Here is a 19,709-nt window from a genome sequence, read left to right as displayed (position 1 = left end):
AGTTTCTGTGCCTGAGTCACCCATTACTCTTGGGCCCAGAAAGGGCTCTGCCCTCAGCAATTAACAAAACCATTCGCTGCTTTCTACACCATCTTCCACTGAGTCTCCACCGCTACCATCTTCCTACAACCACTCCCAAGTCAAGACTCATGCAAGTATTTACCAGAAGTGAGCACATTAACCAATGACTCTTACTGCACATGGATAAATTCTGAGGGCTGTGCACTCAGTAGGGGTGGGCGGTGAGAGAAGAGCACAGTGTCCTTCGCAGCAGGGCTCAGGAGGTGCTAGACTCACACCATGCCACAGCCTGAGATGCTAGTGTGACACTAAGTGACATGCCACAGCCCAGGACCACCATAATATCCTCATGAGAGCAAGGGAGGGTTGCAAAATCCATAGTAGTGTTCAAGGGGAAAGAGGCAGCACTTGAGGAGGACAGAAGTAAAAACCTAAGGTGAAGATGCAGCAACAATGTTTCCAAGGACAAATGTGATCCTCTTGCGGGTGGGAGAGAAGCCTCAAGGAACCTTTGGGAAGTGCAGCCAACACATCTGCTACAGAGTAACACGGCTGAGTAGAAGATGGACAAATACACTAGAAGCTTTACACTTGCTTTACTACATGATCACACACAAATTTAAGAACAAAAAATATCTCTCTTATTCCTACAAATCTGTTGTCTACTGGAAAAAGCACCACACAAAACTACAACTTGCTCAAACTGAACCTGTGACTTAGATTTTTTTTCTTTTAGTTTTGGTAAGCACTTTGGATCAGATCCAACTCTTTGTAATGGAGCATATAAATCATTTTGTTTTTTAAACCACCATCGTTTCCATTAGGCTTATTAGGCTTGCTTGTCTGCCTTGTACCCTTCCTGCTTATTACCATGCATAAGCAATTCCACGTTTTGCTCTCCAACACATTAAAAAATGCCTACTCTTCAGAGTTGCAAGGTATCACATAAATATACTATGAGGCCAATAGCTTTACAGGTAAAGTACTCATAGAGCAAACAGTAGTTCAACGATGAAGTTCAAAATATTTTAGCAATTTTATTTTAAAGGAAATATAAGGTGAAAACCAGCAGTGTGTAGAAAGACCTTTGAGCCTTTATATCTACACATTGCTAATTCTTTTTTTCCCGCCACCTGTTGTTACTGAAAAAACTCCATGTAATAATCAATTCTCCATTAAATCTTGAACTGCTCCGTAACAGTCCCAACAACAATCATTTATGTATAATACCTTATGTGTCCGGAGAAGACTTCTGAAGTCCTGTAAATATTCTGAACTTTAAAATAGGATTAGCAAACCTATGTCCTCAGCAAGGAAACTCCTGAATCTCCCTACAGCCACGGTTACAGTCCTGTCCCAGCTCAGCTATCTCAGAAAATGAAAAACAAAAATACATCCTGAAACAAATCACTTTGCCTTCTGAAGACGACAAAAGATCTGGTGAGGTTAGTTACTGCCTACTTTGCTATGTGGCCAGAGGACTGCTCTGGCCACACAAAGCAAAAATCTGTAATTTCATTCCCATTGTACAGATTTGCAAGACAGGCCCTTTTTCACATTAGTAAGTTTGACTTGTCAGACAGTATTTGTTGATCTAAGGTAAAATTTTGCATGTTCAAAAAGGGAGTGAGGCAGGCTATAGTGAATGTTACATGCTCAATCATGCAAGATCCACTTTGTTCTCATTCCTATTAGTCTAAATAGAGAAGAAAACGCACTCAGGACCTTGTCCTTTAATTTAGCCTTCAACTTAATTACTCTCTCCCTGCCCTCCCTTTCCTGTGCTGAAAATTATCTGGAATAACTTCTTCACTGACATCCACTTGGAAGTCATCCATAATCTAATACGAACCTGATTTTATATAACACACGGGGTAGAAGGAGAAAAAAACAAACAAAAACAGTACATAAACCAAAAAACAAACCCAAACAAAACCAAAAGCCCAGACAATGGCCTAATTTCCAAATTAGCTCAGCTCCAGTGTTCACTGTTTTGGATTACATTTGAGTGCTTTGCATTTCTGAAAAGTTAGGTCTCCTAATGCTTTAGTTTTCACTAGTAAAAACAAACCACAATTTGCTTGAAAACAGGAATATTTAAGAAGTAAAGTAGAAAGAAACTTAGTTACACTTAGTTACTTAAGTAAACTCTAAAACACGACTGTTCTGCTTTCTGTAAAACTGCTGAAAACTTTCTGAGGTAAATTTAAACCAGTAATTTTAATTTAGGCACTCTGCTTCTGTTGATTTTAAATCAATGTCTAATGACAAACTGAAGGAAAATAACATGTACACTACTTGAATGAGTTTTCCATAATGTTTGTGTTTATGGTGACTAAAAACAGGGCAACTGTAGAAGATTAAATAATCAACACCACTCCCATCAGTTCCACAGAGCACAGCTGGAAATTCAGAGCTGTGAATGTTCCCACTGACATGCATAATTTTAGCACATAAGCAGAGAAATGGGGAATAGTTAAGTTCTTCTGCTCTCAAAGGACAGAAAATCAAAACTGTTAGAAAGAAAAATTTCAGGGTGCCTAAGTGCTAATAAGGAATACTACCACAAATTATGAAAGCAGGGAGCTGTGATGGCATATCTTGACTGTTACCAAGACTGGAAAACACCTGGCTGTGTCAGTGGGCAGCAAGTTAACAGTGCTCTGGTCCATCTACTGGAAAAACGTGAAAAAACACTAGCCCTGCTATGGGAGAAGCTGAAAAACCAACGAGAGGAAGAAGACTGCACCCTTCCCATTGGGCAGGACACAGTGGCAAAGTAAGCACAAAGAGGTATTTGTGAACACCAAATGTCATCTTTCACAGATGTCAACTCAGCAGCCCTTATCAGTACCAAATCAGTGTTTTGAGAAGTAATGAAACACAACACGAAAAACCAAGAGGTGAGTGTCTTCTCCCCCAGCCAGCATGGTAAAGCTGGATTCAAGTGGGCATCTTGTATGCGCGATACTTACACAAGCTATCTAGATTCTGGAATTTCAAAGTTAGGAAATGCCCGGTTTTGCAACCCTGGTTTTGAAATCTGTTTTTTTTTTTTTTTTTTTTCTCCCCTGCTAAAAAATACTTAGCTGCATTGTGAAACTTTGGAATTCTGCTCAGTATTACACAAATTACCAAATGCATCTATCTTTATCTTCTCTACAAAAGTTAAAATCATATGAGAATTTGCTGACATGCCCACAGCAGTCAGCATTATCGCTAGGATCCTTGTGATTCCCAATAAGCAGTCGTTAGCGTCAGAGTATCCAGCCCGTCCCTGCAGAAAGACAGAAGGGCACTGGCCCTCCTGGCCTAATCCCGTCACTCTTTTCAGGACTCCTTGGGCACACCAAGTGTCCACATCGTTTTCCTCCCGTTTTATATGGCACTTTATCCTCATCCCCGGGGTCACCTCCTCTTGCAATCCCCCACCTACTCAGGGTTTATGCTGCCGCCAACACCTCCTCCTACCCAGCACAAGTAGTGCACAACTACATGAGCACAGGTGATACAAGTCCCGGTGAGGCTGCCAGACAAAAGATCACATTGTTCTGGGCTAGAAGGAAGACCTTCTAACATGTATACTTCCCTTCCACCCCATGATATCACTTTCACATCACTCACTGTCCAGGCACAACAAACAAGGGCCTCACAGTGTGTGACAACCAACGCAAGGCACCCTCCCTTCCTGCCACCAGGAGCAAAAAAATACAGCGGGTTTCCCAGGCTGCCTTCCCCACTATTTTTAGATTTAACAGAAAGTAAAAAAGGGGGGATGGTGGAGGGAGAGGCATCCGTAAAACTTGTAAGCTACTGTTATGAGAGATATCAAGGTCAATATGCGGAGACACGCAAATTCACGAGCAAATTGCTTCCTCCAGCAGAAAAGGGGGGTGAGGGGGTTTAAAAGATTTGTCTGTCAGAGGGCATAAATTGCAAGTTCTCCCAAAATAACTTTCTTCAAAGGCTTTTGAAAGCTTTAACAGAATACAGACCCTCTTCAATGTTTATTGATGCCTATTTAATAGCAATGATTTTAAGGCTTCACACACACAAAAAAACAAACCACAGAACTCCCAGTGTGAAATTTTGCTTAAACCTGATTTTTTTCAATTTGCTCAAAGCTTTGTGTCCAAAACCAGAAGAAAAAGCTAGGAATCCTTGTATTTTAAGTAAGCAAAATTACACAGTAAGAAGTGTACAATTTGACAGCTGAGTTTTATTTACACAGTTTATTTACTTTAGCCTGGTAAGACCAGGTTGGATTATATTCTTTGCTTTAGTTCTCACCGTTTCAAAACCTCAAGCACAGTGCAATTTTTAGACTGTCTCATGAAAAACATCATCTTTACAATCTTTTTCTTACTATACATTACGTATGGACTCATTTTCTGCTGAGGTTAGTTACAACCTCAAACTAGCAGACCAGTAGCTTTTTATGACTGACATACAGGTAGAGCACAGGAATATTTACATTTCACACTGTAGTAAAAATATTTTGCAGTTGCTAGGTCCTTACAAATTAGACTTAAGCTTTTTAAGATAACTTGATGTGGTCTTTACCTAAATCACAAGGCTTGCTGGAGGAGATGCACAAGTGCTAAAAGAAGATAAAAATTCGGAGCAAAATGAGATTCTCAGTTTTAGGCTGAAATCTCCCGTGAAAACATATATTTGATAATTTCCTGATTCTGCATGATAAATATGCCATCAAGCAGTACTCAGGAAACTAATGTTTGACCTTAAAGCAGAGAAGATTTATAATCTTCAGTAGAATACTTGAAGAGATCCTTCTTTTTTTTAACCTCACATTCCTGTTCTTTTCTTTACTACCATGTACTTTTTTTAAGGGCAAAGATTACAAGATGACAAAGTTTTATGCCAAAAAAAAAAAAAAAAGGAAAAATTACAAGAAGACAACTAGGAGATTAAAAATTTATTTTTCAGATTATTATGGGTGGATTGTTAGAAATATCACGTTAGCCTTCAATTCCAAAGAGCAACACAGAAGAGCAGTTGGGTTTGCTTCTGTTTGCTTTGTCTTCCTTTAAGAAAAAGAAAGCCAACTCTGGCCTTGAACAAGTTGACCTCTGAGCTATCAGAGGTTGTAGGAACTGTCCTGGATCCTTAGCCTGGCTGCATAAACTAAACAGAAATTTTTAACGTAAAACCACATGGATAGTCAGTGGAACTCAACCACAGCTCCCATGTCAGCACCTCCTGCTAACGTGGATATTGAGCTATCCCAAATTCAGAATTCAAGAGCTGCTCAGAGGAGAGACATATTTCAAAATCCTTTTCTGCCTCCACCAAGTTCTCCCAGATACAGAACCTGGGTTATGACAGTGCCAGTGCTTGCAATGAAAACTGTTCAAATGACCAAGAAATAAAGTCCCTGAAATTCCAAGTCCATCTTCCCCTACCATTTACATATACTCTCACAATAAAAAGTACTGCTCAGCAGCTTCTTGATTTCTTCTTGTGCTCATAGGACTGAGTTAGTCATTCAAAGTTATTTGAAAATGCCCACTGGCAACTAATGGCATTTGCAAAAGTACCTGTGTGTCTAAGTTAACAAGCACACATGCTTTTTTTTTTTAAAGAAAAAAAAACAAAAACAAAAACCACCAAAAACCCCCAAACAAACAAACAACAACCACCACCAAACTATCCTAGGTGTCTAGCAACACTTTGAAAGATATAAACTCTGAAAGCAAGCCCAGTATCCACTCACATAGATAAACTGCATAACATGGGAGAGCTGCAAATCTGAACAGGACCTTTCAGTGGTAACTAAAGCGCAGGTAAACATAAAATATGACCCCAAGTGAAAAAAAGACCCTTTTCTCATAAGTTTCTTGAGAAGTATTCTGGTCTTGAAGCAAAACAAAGTAATAAATCAAGCTTATAATTACATCCTTATTTCGTTTTCCCATATGAATTAAGTCCCTAGTGTTCCTGAAGTGTATTTATTTTACTAACAAAGACACCCGTAACACAGCCACCATGGATCCACCACAGCCCCCTTGCTGCAGGAGGACACCCCTTGTTTCACTGTACGTACCTGCCTCCCCTTGGAGCCGCCCGCACACCCCTGGAGCTGGGGAGCCACAAGAAACACGTCCTTTCTGCAAAGAGATAAGAAACGGGGTTTGACATCATTACCACATAAAACTGAAGGGCAAATTTTGATACGGGAATTATAATAAATCCTCCCCCAATAGTCTGGCTTTTATTTCCCAGATTACCAGGACAGACTGTTTCTGACAGAAACCAGAGCTGATATATTTGCAATCAACAAAGCCAAGATCCTGATGCTGCACTTAACACAAAAAAAACTATTAAGCAGTCCTGATAAAAAACATACACATCAGCCCTTTTTAAACTCAATTTGATTCCTCTATCCCACAGTGGCTGGTAACTACTCTGTACAAAATTGCTCATCATTTGCACTGCAGTAGCAATTATTGACCCTAAGAGTCTGGGACCCCTCTTATCCAGGTATGGGACGTACAAAGAAAGCTCAGAAAGCCTGGACATCATCTAGCCCCACAAACAATAACGTTTACTAAATTTGTATAAAGTAGTCTCAATACTCTCCTGCATTGCTGAACGACTGCATTACGCACAAGCATAGAACAAGAATATGTGGATATCTGCAATGAAACCTTGCGCGTTTGTGTTTATCTTGGTGTAATCAAAGGAGAACAGTGGGCCACTCGCAAGCAGTCACGACAGGGCACACAATGCATTCATCCCAAAGCTGTTCTAGGTAACATACTTCTAAATATGCAGACTTACAATACCGTTACATCACGTTGTATTTAGCATATATACTTCCTACTGTTCACCCAGCTGCTTTTAGAAGGGTGTAAGCTACCTGAAGGGAAAGTGGTTTTTAGTCGCAAGTGAGCACAGGTCTGATTTGGATTTTACTGAAGCCAACATCCCACAGATGCAAATGGAAAGAAAGTGCACCTAAAAAAAAATATTCTCAGTGCACGTCTGAAGGCGTCATTCTTGATCTAGACAATTATAATGGAAGGCTCACAAGACAGAAGGCCTCAAAAGACACAGGTCAGACAAAATTATGAGAAACAGCTCAATATTGCAGGTCTCTAACGAAAGGGAGAGCCTATACAGGGTCTACTAAGGCACCATGTCCTTCAACAGTGCACGTTTTGTGATTGACAGTGCGTTGGTAGGTATCAAACAGCTACACCAAACCTACTTTTGCCAAAAACAAAACCACAAAAAAACAAACAAAAACAAAAAAAAAAAAAAAAAAAAAACACACACAAAAAAAACCATTTTCGAAGTATTTTGGTCCTTCTGCATTATAAAGGTGGGAATATACTCTAATGGTCCCCACAATGTTTTCTCAGCAAGATAGCCCATGGAAATCTGCTGCCTATCTAAGCTACTACCTGCCTGATATTTTTCACAAGCACTAGCAGGATAGAACTGACTGATTTTTGCTGCATGAAACAACTGTACACTTTTCATTGTACTGGAGAAAACAGAACAGGTGAACTGTGAATCATCCAGTCAGTTATGAAGCTCTCTATGAACCAGCTTACAGCTGATCATCTCTATGGCTGTGGCTATGCAATATTTAAGCAGAGAGTTAAAATTTACAAAAATTGCTGCTTGCTACAAAACGCCGTGGATCACCACAGTCGCTATCGTTAACCACAGTCACTATTGTTAATGGGAGTTTCCAGATCCCAGCGTGCTTCCTGATGGCTTACTGCTTGCAGAACAAAGGTATAATAATCCAGCTGAGTAGCAAGTACCTTAAGGGGAAAGAAAATTCTCTTTGCCTCTGCTGAGACAGGACTTACAGCAGCCTGTGGCTTATACTAGCACTTTCATTATAACAAAGCACTTGCATCTAAATCAGTAGGTGCAGTAGGTGTCAAACTGCTCATGAAAACCCCTGCAGCAAATTAGCTGACCTGCAGACTTCACTAGCTCTCAAAATGGCCTGTCATGGAGATATATCCACAACCCAACAAGTGGCTCCAGGTTTATGAGCGGGGGGTCTGAGGCCTCTGGGGACCCTAAAACCAGGTGGCTGGAGCCCAGGCCAGTTTTCAGCCAGTCCCTGGATTTCATGGAGCTGGGGAGAGGCAGAAGAGCCACACGGACTTCAAAAATCACAGCACCACAGCTCAAGAACTTGACTCCCAAGAGCAGCGCATCCCTCCCTGGTCAGCCTCTCGTGAAGGGGCTACTAACCTTTGGTGTTTCAGGCAGAGCACAGGGCTGGGTGCGAGGGAGGCTGGGCTCAGGTGAAGGATGTTTGCAAGCAGGGGTTGATTCTTCTGCTTTGATCATGCTGCCACTGGCTGCCTGTCTGGACAACGCCTGTAGTCACGCTATGCACATGAGTAACTACTCACAGCTTGCCAAAAGCTATGACATAATTAAACCCTTTAATCCAAGGAGGACTTAAGTATGAAATTAACATCTGTGTAAGCACTGCAGGTTTGCAGGCACCCTTTGAGTCCTCTTGTTTAACCCAGCCCTTGCAGGTGATCCTTTAAAGCTGGCACTGCAGGAGCTCCCTAAAAAACGCTAAACGCTGTTGTGTTTTAAGAATGAAAACTGTATTTCAGGGGGTAAACTTAAGGGAGAAAAAGCCTATTTCTTCTGGTAACAATTAATTAAGCTTGGGGGGAAGGTATAGGGACAACAAAAAATTACACCATGAAAAGCTCATTATTTTGACAACTGTGACTAAGTCCTCAAAGATTAAAGAGAACACCTACTAGATTATAAATGAAAGACAGCCTGGAATATATTAGGTAGAATAACATGATAGTCACCTTAAGGAAATTTTTCATAGAAGAGCCACAAACCTTCATATGTATGTGTTTGCATATATTTATTTATTTGAGGATTTTCTTCTAATCTGTCAAATTCCAAAACATATTACTCTATTACAAGGTACTTCTGGCTGTCATAGCCTACTTGCATTAAAAAAAAAAAACCCACCACATTAAAACCCACCACAAAATGTACTACTTCCTTCTGCATATCAATTATCATCCAGAAGAATTCCTTTAATCCTCTATTCAAGCATATGCTTGCTGTAACCAGGTCCCAGGGATTCTAAACAAGAAGGAGGATAAAGGAAATACAGAAGACAACTATCTTATAACCAAATTTTAATTACTCAGAGAACCCTTTGGGAGACCACAGGGTAAATTATAAGTTTGAAAATATTTGTAGAATTACACCACTATTCACTGACCTTACCAAAACACAATTTCCAGATCAATACCTTGATGACTGCAAATAGAGGTGTAGTTGCTACCCATATACCTCAAGGTAGCCACAATCGGTATGCACTAGTTTTCTTAGAAAAACTATTCTAAACACTCGGACAGAAACCACAGGTAAAGTAAATACACAGCTATGAATAACTGAGGCTGCGTATGCTGCCCAGAGACAGCAAACTAAAAATGTTACCATGAATGCTATGTGTGGTTTTAAAATAAAGTAATTACACTAAAAGGTAAGCTAGACTACAAAATTCCAGAACTGTATTATCAGCACTTTATTTTGATAACTGGATATTTTCCATATCAAAATAACTGTTGCTGACTGCAGACTATTTCCATGGCTCACATCCTCCCTCGATGGGACTGGTGTTGATACCTATTGATCACCTAAAACAAGTAACAAGCACTCTACAGAGCAAAACTTCACATGTTTTTCCCCTTTCCCACTCACGAAGCTTCGCTTTTCATAGACACATCTTTATTCTGCCTATCAACATTCCCCAACTTTTTTTAAACATCATGTTAAGGAAAGACACATTTGCCTTGGGCTTGACTTCGTATGCATGAGCTTTAAGCTGCAACAGACTCCCCTGTTAAACCAGGTTTTGGAACAACAAAGCACAAAAGACCTCTTGTGTCTCAAACCGTCAGATTTTAGTTTAGCCCAAACTGTACTGGGGACTCCTCAGCTTCCAATTAATTCCCCAGTCGCCCTGACACGTCTCAGATCTCAAGCACCCTTAAAAAAGCCAAGAGCATGGATACTATCATGGAGGCAGAGAGCAAAGGACTACTACAAAGCCCTCCTGCATCGCACTGACAAAATACAAGTAATGAGGTTGGCCCAGCTGGAAAATATTTGAGTGTATTTCGAAATTCTATCTTTCCTACAGTTACAGTATTATACAAATATCAACACAAGATTATTTTAATAATATTTTAAGCAAAACATCGTAGTGGTTCTGAATCAAATCCCAATGGAGATGAAGGCCACTAGCACTACAACTGTGTGAGACCAAGAGCTACAGAGCACTGGAGAAAGGAAAGGAACTGCTTTTCTTTCTGCACAACTGCAGAAAGAAAAGAGCAAATACCAGCACTTTGGCTTCAGATTGAACTTTTTAAAACACCACTTTAAGGACATGTAGAATATGCATGTACTCACAACTGGGTGTATTTGCTTAGGGAAGAAAATGTTCTTTCAGAGGCAGCATTAGAACATTTTGGTCAATAAATAACAATTGTTGAAGAGCAGAGGTAACTGGGAGGATCCTCATATTAAACACATTTTTACTTCAACAAGGTCAGTATGAAGGATGAAATTAAGTCTCCTCTCAGCATACAAGCTCCACCCCTTATTATTCTACAAGATCTCCCTGTCCTTCTATCAGAAAAGGAGAAATCCAGAAAATGGCATGCCGGTGCTAAAACCTAAAGAAGAAACTGCAGACGAGCATCCAAATCTTAACCTAAGTATTCAATGGAAAGTAACAGGAAAAAAAAGCTCAAATTCTGCCTCTATTGTTGGCTAATGTTCTTTAACAGAACAAATGAAGGACACTATAAGAAAAGAGTTTTTTAAAAAAATAACAACACCCACAACGAAAAAAAAAACACCATACAACAATCACCAGGAAGTCTGTACTATAAGCTCTGGTTCACACATATGTCTTACCCGTAAGTCTGTAAGCTGCCAGTTAAGTGAAATTGCCTCAATGTTAAAAGGAGAAGTGAATGAATGTCATGTATTTCCATATTGGCTATGACAACAGAGTAACCGTGAAAAGCTAAAATCAAATAAAGCTAAAAATCAATATGCTGCATTATACCACCTGACTTCTTAAGAGTTTAGATCACATCTTTAGTCACTTTTCAACTATTTAGTACCCCCCAGCATACCCTTTTTTTACTTTCTCTGATTCTTTACGTAAACTGCACTTATCACTGTTTACAGGTGACAGGTGCAAGAGAGTTGGCTGAACACTGAGATTACAAAACACCAAGGTGTTACAGTGTTCCATAGGTGTTCCAAGGTGTTCCATACAGTGTTCCAATGTGTCACAGTGTTCCATATTCAGCATTTTTCCATACTTTGCATTTTTCTTTCTCACTCTGGTCTTGAGAAACACACAAAAAATGCAAGCAAAGAGAAAACATGGAAGTGAGTCTTTAACACACAAAGCACAGAACGTTTTGCCCACATGACAGCATAGAAAGCTTCTGTTATTCAGTAACAGATTCAAGTTTTTTAGACTTTTTAGACAGTTTAAGAAATTATGCCTGTCACCGACAGGTGCCGGACTCTGAAGTTCCTTGACTCTCAGAGGAGGCAAACGCAAAAGCCCCCCTGGCCACAAAACAGAGGTTTTGGTACCAAAACATGCTCAGCCAGTTTGCCCGCTGAAAACACCCCACTTACTAAGTTGTCCGTACTCTATGCACTGTGAATAGCATGCAGTGCTCAGGTTCACTCCCAGTGAGAAGGCATAAAGCAAAGATGGGTTTTAAACAAACCTTAAAAGTACGTCCAAACCACTGCCTTCCTCTTACTTATTTTTCCTAAAATGAATTAACCTTAGGTGGAGGAAGAAGAAGAGCCAATTTTCATCTCAGCACACAAGTTAAAGAAACAGCCTGCACAACAGAACATTCTGCAACTTACTGAAGAGTAGTGCTGGTAGAGGTTACCTGTTCGTACCAAGAAAAGGGTTCTGTGCTGAGCAAACAGGTGACTTCAGTTCAAGGAGCCAGAGAATCAGCTCCCTGGTTGCGTAAGTCACAGCACAGCCCCGAGGGAGTAGTGCGAGGTTGCTGAAATAAGGGATTTGAACCAAGTTATTCAAAACAGTGGACAAATAATAAAAACAAAACTTCACTGTGTTTGGATATATGAAATTCAGAACTCGAACCTTGCAGCGGTATTTGCTATTAAAAAACAATTAAGATTCACAGATGGAATTTACCCATTTTTTGTAAAAATACAACAATACTGTTCATGTCCAAAAAAAACTCCCAAAAAGCTAATAAAAGGGATTTCCTCAAGCTTTACATGTTATGTAAAGCCATCTCTGACTTGCAAATACAGGTAAAATTTGTTGTGCTTCTGAATAAGCTTATCTTACTGATCATGCACTACAACTCCCTTATCACACACACCCCTTTTAAAGCTATCTTTCTCTCTCTTATGTCCAATTGCCCAAAGTCATAACACAATGAGAATGTCATTAGACTGGTTAGGGTGATACTTCGTATCACGTTAAAAACATGCCCACTCGAAAGCAAAGCCATGAGAATGGACCGCAGGAAACACACACATTCCTGAATCCTACCATGTCACATTTCCAGTTTCATTTGGGACAGAGACAACACGGAACTGACAAGTGGATCTGCGATAATAATTTCAAGTTCTCAGTTTCAGATGCAGCGAGATGATAACTTTTTTCAGTTGCAGTGAGATGGCAGCATTGCTGCTCCCAAAGCGTCACCTGTCACTCCATGAAGCTGCTTCTGCTGCCCACTACATGCAACCAGCTTTGCATTTGATGTGAATCATGCTAGCTAAACAGTAAAAGCTGCGCAGTTTTCCCTACACTGGGTGTGTACATGTGTTGAAGGTGGTGTAGTAAAGCCCCGCTTTTGAAACATCAGTTTTTTATTCCTCGATTAAGAAAAATATTGTGTTTGTATGACAGCTACTTGAAGAGTCACCATCAAGTGCTGTCAGCCCTCTTTTGTAAGTGCTGAGCTGAAGGCAGTGCCTCCATACAGGTGCTGTTGTTTTTGTAATCCACTTTTTCTACAGCAAGTTTCAACACCCATGTTTCCGTATGAAAGACAGAGATAGGGCATTTTGAGTTACTCAGAGCATCAATGTCTTCTTCCCTGTCAACAAGTCATGGGGTGGAAGCCGCACAGGGAAAATTCTCAAACTAAAACCAGTTAAGTTTCCAAATTTACTTCCACTAAGAACCTGCTACAGGTTAAAGATTAACAACACCACCACTAAAACTGGTAATTTCCCTCAGATCTTCTCATCCCCATACTAATGGAAAAAAAAATTAGAAACATCTTATTTTTACTCTTCCTTCCCACTCTTTGTTATCTGACCATCAGACAGCAAACGTCAGGTTTTGTTTTCAGGTACAGCATCAAAAGCACCAAGCAGGAACGCACTTTTCCCTGCACTGACACAAGCAGAGATTGACATGCTTGGCTCTCACACCTGGCCCGTCACCAGGTCACTGCTGTTTTCTGCTTTCTCCTGCAGTATTGCACTTGTAGTATGCAGTAACCCACTTTTCTATCCATACTCTTATTTAATTACAGCACACTTAGGCTTCATAGGTCCTAGACAGCGACCATACACTGGTAAGAAATCTTAGTTTTAAGACACACGTCAGAAATTCAGCTATGTGCCAGGGTAAACGGATTAAAAATCATTTCCTGCATCCCCAAAACAGGGCTGTTATAGTTATGAGGGGGCCAGCCTGCTTACTTAAGTTGTCCTATCTACCTGCCACCTCTTGCCGCTTCTGCGTCCCTTGGTCTCCACCCATCCCCACCAGCCCTAACTTCTGCCACTGTGGAACCAGTTAGGGAAGTCAATTGATCAACTTTCACAGGCTAAAGCCTACTTTGGGGAGTAGAAAGGTCAGGGTAGCTTAAATCCATCCACAACACCTCTTTCAGTAGCGGTGTTAGATTGCTTTGGACGAAACGTATGTGCAGCACCACTGGAGACATTAAGTCTGAGCCTTTGTTGGAAAAGAAAAAAATTGAGTGGAACGCCCAGTAAGTGCTACACTCATTTTGAGTGCCCTCAGCCTCAGGGCCAAAAAAAAAAGACAAGGAAGAGCTGAGGGATTGTGGCCTGGAGGACTGAGGGTTGTCTGGGATTAAGCCTGCGATGGACATGATGCACCACAGCACACACTGGGGGACAGCACCTTCTGCAGGACTGCTTGCTGGACAAGATCTTGGAAAGACAAAAGTCAGATCCACCCAAGGGTAAGGCTATGTCTCCAACACTAAACGTTGCTCTTTTCCTGCTGCTGCATCACTATGAAAACAATTTACTTTATTCTGCCAGCAGTGAGTAACCAACTACAGCTCCTTCTCATCAGCTAAACCCTGGCCACAAGGGTGTTACCTTTACATTTACTTGCATATTCAGGATACTCAGCCACCTCTAAAGGACCAGCAAAGAGCATGTACCATGAGACAAGTGACTGCCCCAGCAAATCCCACATAAATCAGGATATACTACATTTAAGGTCAAAATCCAGAATTCAAACCACACTGCAAACGTATTTTTAAATACCCAAGATCTCAACAGGAGATTAATCTCCAACAGCAGACTGCAACTCATGTTTTCTTGGCAAGCACCATGGAATTGCAGTAAAATAGCCCTGAAATTTAAAAAAAAAAAAAAAAAAAAAAAAAAAAAGAATCATTTCACCATAACAAAAACACCTAATGCAAACAGCTTCAGTGTCAAGCATTTTAAAAGGTTCAGGGTTTTGCTGTGTTTAAGGTTATGCTAGCTCAGAAAACAGTTTTCTTTTTTTTTCCATGTTATAACCTTTGAAGCAACTCTGGCATTTTTTATTCTGAAAAGTAACACAATCGAAAGATCTGCTAGTGCTTTCTACAGACAGCACAGAAACAGATTTTAGTAACATCATTAAATTATTATACTGTCACTCCCTATCCTTTGCTCTATTTTAAACTGTGTACAGCCAGTGAGTCTGCACACTTTTGTATGAGATACAAATAAATTATACATACCAGCAACTACAAAAAAGTTTGTGCAGAACAGAACATGTTATGCATGAGAGTTTTGTGGCAGAATTTGGTTAGCAACAACTGGGTGAGTGTATCACTAACTCTGCAGTATGAAAAAACAACTCTGACTCTGGGAGAACTTACACAAATGAAGTGAGAGATTTATCACATGCTGCTACATCCACTCTATGAGGTTGTAGAGCATCAATCATAGCTGCTCCTGCCTCAATACAACCCTTGTGCTGATATTAACAAAGCAAAGGTCACTTTGACCTTTAGCTAGTAACTGGGTATCAGTTTGTGACCACTTTCTGTATGAGAACACAGGTGCAGATCTTTCAGTATAAATGCTTCAGATTTCACATCAAATTCTGTATGAGCATGTCAGTAACAGGATTAACAGAAGCTTTGCTTGCAGAACATTCTCATGAGCATTACTGGGATTTTAACTCCTGCCAAGCCTAAAATGAGCTTTTTCTTATGCCAAATTAAATGTAGCAGACAGCGTCTTTATTACAATTGATGATTAATTTCTAAGAATCTTGTTTGCTCTATCATTAAGGACATTATGAAACAGAGAGATGTGACAGCTGCACAGTACAGAGGTTCTGCCTCTAAAGTTTTTTGACAAAACATATAACTACTGCAAGTTTCTAGCCCTTGAATGCTAAATTTGAGTATTTTATTATTACAGAAAAGCAGAACTGTAAAATGATACTAAAGCATTACAGGCAAGACAAGATTTACGTGCTTCTTTCAAGGCTCAGGGTTCAAAAGTGAAACCCAAAGCTTTCCTCAGCAAAGCTGACCTCTAAATGCAGCAGCACCCATCCACATCTCATCTCGAAACAGAAATCCCCACCCCAGACCTCTCACAGCTTTCGCATTTCAAATGTCATGGTGGAAAAATTAGGTTAAACTCACCGACATGCAAAAAAAAATAATCCCAACCTAGAGAGGTACGTCAGAGAATGCAGTGGCAACTAATGCTACTTGTAAGCCAGATTTTGCAGAGGTGCTCAAGCTGCTTCCCCATATCCCTTTATAACCTTCTGACGTTGGCAGCTGCAGATATCACATCACCAAAACATATACAAAGAAAAGAAAAGAAAAAAGAAAGACAACATCCTTGAGACAGTTATACTCTCTTTCCTGCTGCATGACCCAGAACAGGCAGAGACAGGAATCAAGAAGAAATTGTCATCGCCTATACTCTGAGAGTCATTCTGCATTGCTAAATACCTTTCTCTTCCTTCCAAAGCGCACTTAATGAAGCAAGTAACAAATCAAAGTCCCCTTACAGCCTGTAAAATAAATGGACCATTTCTATGACAAAAAAAATCATCACTCTATACTAATTCAAATCAACTAAACTTTTACGTTCAAAGTTATCAGTAGATACATTAATTTCCTAAATTTAAACTGTTACTGAGCTCATTTGCTAAAAGTTTGCTGATTTGCTTTTGTTTTGTTTGCCTTTTTTTTTTTTTTTTTAATAAGTTCGGAGTTAATACAGTAAACAAAATCATGATTCTTACTAAGCATGACTTTTCTTCTCACTCTCCTGTCATGCTTCCCGCCAGATTTCTCTAACTGGAATACTAGCTTTAAACTACTGCAAGAGTATTATGTAACATCAAAGCAAACCAATATTCCAGTATTAAAACTTGAGCTTAACTATGTAATGTTATTTACAAACAGAGCAACTTCTCACACACCATCTTCTTTCCAGCAAATTATTACTTAGACTTCTTGAAGTCTAGAAATATTTTTTCTTAGAAATTGAAAAACACTAATCTTCAAGTTTCCTACAGGATGTGCAGACTACCATTGAGAACTTAAGTCTTCTAACAATCAGCTTGCTTTTCTTAAGTAGCTTTTGCAGATCTCTTAGAAGTAATCCACAGTACCCAGGAGTACATAGACTAGTAGATGAACATCAGTACTCCAGATTAACAACCATTTATTAACTGCTTTGCTACTGTTTTTCTATAATTAAAGACTGAATGACAGTTTTCATTATTTTTGTTGCACTACCCATCTCCTGTTGGACTGTTTGCTTATGGTTCTCACTTACTGCAACAGATCTTGAATAGCAAGCTTCATCGAAGCTTCCCTGTTCTTAAAGGCTGCAGACATATTTCTGCTTGGCAAAAATGCTTGTCGTCTGTAACAACAGATTCGCTGTTTAGTGACACACAAGAAAATGAGCTACAGCTTGCATGCAATGGCCTGAGAAGGCCACTGGCAAGGTTGGCCGATTGCACACCTCAAGGCACGACACAAGCTGCTCCTTATTGACCCCAAAACTTCCATGACTCTCTTCTGAAACTAACAGTCAATCTGCAGAAAAAAAACAAACAAACATAAGCACCTGAGAGTCTATGCTCAACAGCTTCTCTTTCTAACATGGTATTGCGCGTTTTACTGCTAGCTCTTTTGAGCCATGGCACTTCAAATGTATCTGAATAGGTTAAAGTTTTTAAAATTCTAACAGGCTTTGAAAGACTGGTGGCACATCCAACATTTAAGTGACAGCCTACAGTTACACAATTTCACTACAGCTGACCCATCCCTCCAGACTTCTAGCAAAACACTGTCACACTGCGGGTCATCTCAGATGATATGAACCGACATCACCCTTCAGCAGGAAAAAAACCCTTGCTTACTTATCTTTTTGTTAGCATGAAACAAGCATAACACAAATGTTAACATTTGAAAGTACTGCTTGAGATCAACCTTCTACAAGACAAACTAGTGGAAAGCTAAAAAATAAGGCTTACTTATGTCATTGCTGTAACATATGTGAGATGGTTCACCTTGTTGACATTCACCTAGGTTCACTACACCACTCTTGATGCACAGGGAACCAAAGATCTCCTACCTCCTGCTGCTTGTCAGGGTAGGAGAATGAGTTGCTTCCTTCCCTCTACTACAGGATTTTTTTTGCAGGATTTCCTACAGGAGTCCTTCCTGACCTGAGTGAGGTTTCACAGGACACTTCTTGAGAAAGCATGTCCTGAAGACAATTTGGTCAGATCCTGCCCCAGGTGACCTGCTGACTGAATCTCCCTGTGGGTGACAGGGTCTTTCCACTCAAGGTTCAGAATTTCTCAATGGTATTTGTCTCCTGTCCAACACTTTGGTTTCCAGCTCTCACAGACACATGACAGGTGTAACCTTCCCTTACACATGCCAGTGCAGCTGTCAGTTCCATGCCTGAGAAAGTGCAAAAGCAGGGTAACTGCAGAACCACGAGAAGGTGACCATGCTTGGGAAAACAGCTGCTCAGCAGAACGCCACACCAGAGGCTTCTGGTGAAAGCCAGGCTCAGGAAGCCAAGAGAAGTGTTACAGCGGACTCAAAACGGCTCTTCTTGGTAGAGCACAGGACCAACAGTTGAAATACAAAAAAATTCACTTACGAGGAAGGCTTGAAAAGCCTTCAGCAACTCCATTACAAAGAAAGTGAGAGACTGCCTACCAACATCCACAGCACCGTAACAAGCATTTTTGTGTCTCCTGTAAAAATTACCATTTGCACCTTTCAGTGAAAGTCTGCACCACACACAGTTTGCATCACTTTCACCTTAAACACTTCAATGTTTCAATCACCACACAATTTTCTCTGACATGTAAACCACTTCATAAGGTTTCAGGGAGGAAAACAAGTTTAATAAACATGATTATTCTGGCTCCTTAACAGGTTAAGAAGTTGGTGGCATAGCCTGCAAGGATCTCCTAGCTAGCCACCATCCCCCATGCTTCCTAGAGCTGTCTTGTCCCAGCAGCTGCTCCTTCACCACCACAGGACTCCGCCAGCTGCAACCAGCATCGCATGCCTGCCATGGGGCTGGGTCACCATGCTTTCAGTATTTACAAGCAATGTTAAAAAACACCATCGAGACATTGCAGTCTTATGCATATGAATACAAGCAGGTTTGAAAAGGTGCTTGTTCTCACAGGCTGGTCTTTAACAGCTTGCACATGGAAAGCAAGCAGACTAACACCGCACTGCATACAGGTATCACAGCAGCAGCAGCAATCATGTTCTGCCACCAACTTACAAGACTGGATATCACCTACCTTCTTCTGAACTCATCAGGATAACACACATAAAAGAGAAGTGGCTGAAACAGCAGGGTATCTGCTTCCCAAGGAGCTGCGGCTAGAACAGTAACCTCAGACTTCCCCTGTGCCCTAAATAAACTCATTTCCACATACTTCTGGTAAGAGGTGCAGGTGCAAGACAGGGCCCCATGCCAGCTCCTCCACTGGCTCCCACACTGACCGAAGAGCCAAGAGCCAGGTGGGCAACTCTCTTCCACTGCAAGACAGGGTCCTGTTTCACCATTCTGACTCCTGGACGGGTGATAAATTTTAAGACTGACAAGCAAGAAGATGAGCTGTCTCTCAGACAGCAAAGTGCACAGCCTATTCTGGGACACCTGCTGTCATCAACAGGCAAAGGCATGTGTTTTCAAGAAAAACACACTATCATTTGGATCACTTCACTGTCCAGGCAGGACAAAGCCACTACAACATCTAGAGCTGGACCACGTTTCTCAGGTGAAAGGCCCGTAACATAAAAATCCTGTTGTCCTCCATTCCTTTC

General features: G+C 40.6%; 1 protein-coding gene across 13 annotated transcripts in view; it reads right to left on the bottom strand.

Moving 5' to 3' along the window:
* SEMA4D (semaphorin 4D) overlaps positions 1-19,709 on the bottom strand; it is a 97,380-nt gene that overhangs the window by 36,643 nt on the left and 41,028 nt on the right. For all 13 annotated transcript variants that reach the window (XR_010468914.1, XM_065045771.1, XM_065045769.1 and 10 more), the window contains one exon: positions 6,086-6,149. The gene's annotated coding sequence lies outside the window, so the exon portion shown is untranslated. The remainder of the gene's footprint in view (positions 1-6,085; positions 6,150-19,709) is intronic.

The sequence above is a fragment of the Columba livia genome, chromosome Z (genome assembly GCF_036013475.1).
Source record: "Columba livia isolate bColLiv1 breed racing homer chromosome Z, bColLiv1.pat.W.v2, whole genome shotgun sequence".
Lineage (NCBI taxonomy): Eukaryota > Metazoa > Chordata > Aves > Columbiformes > Columbidae > Columba > Columba livia.
The sequence above is the reverse complement of the archived record's forward strand: the minus strand, read 5'-3'. Positions and strand labels throughout refer to the sequence as shown.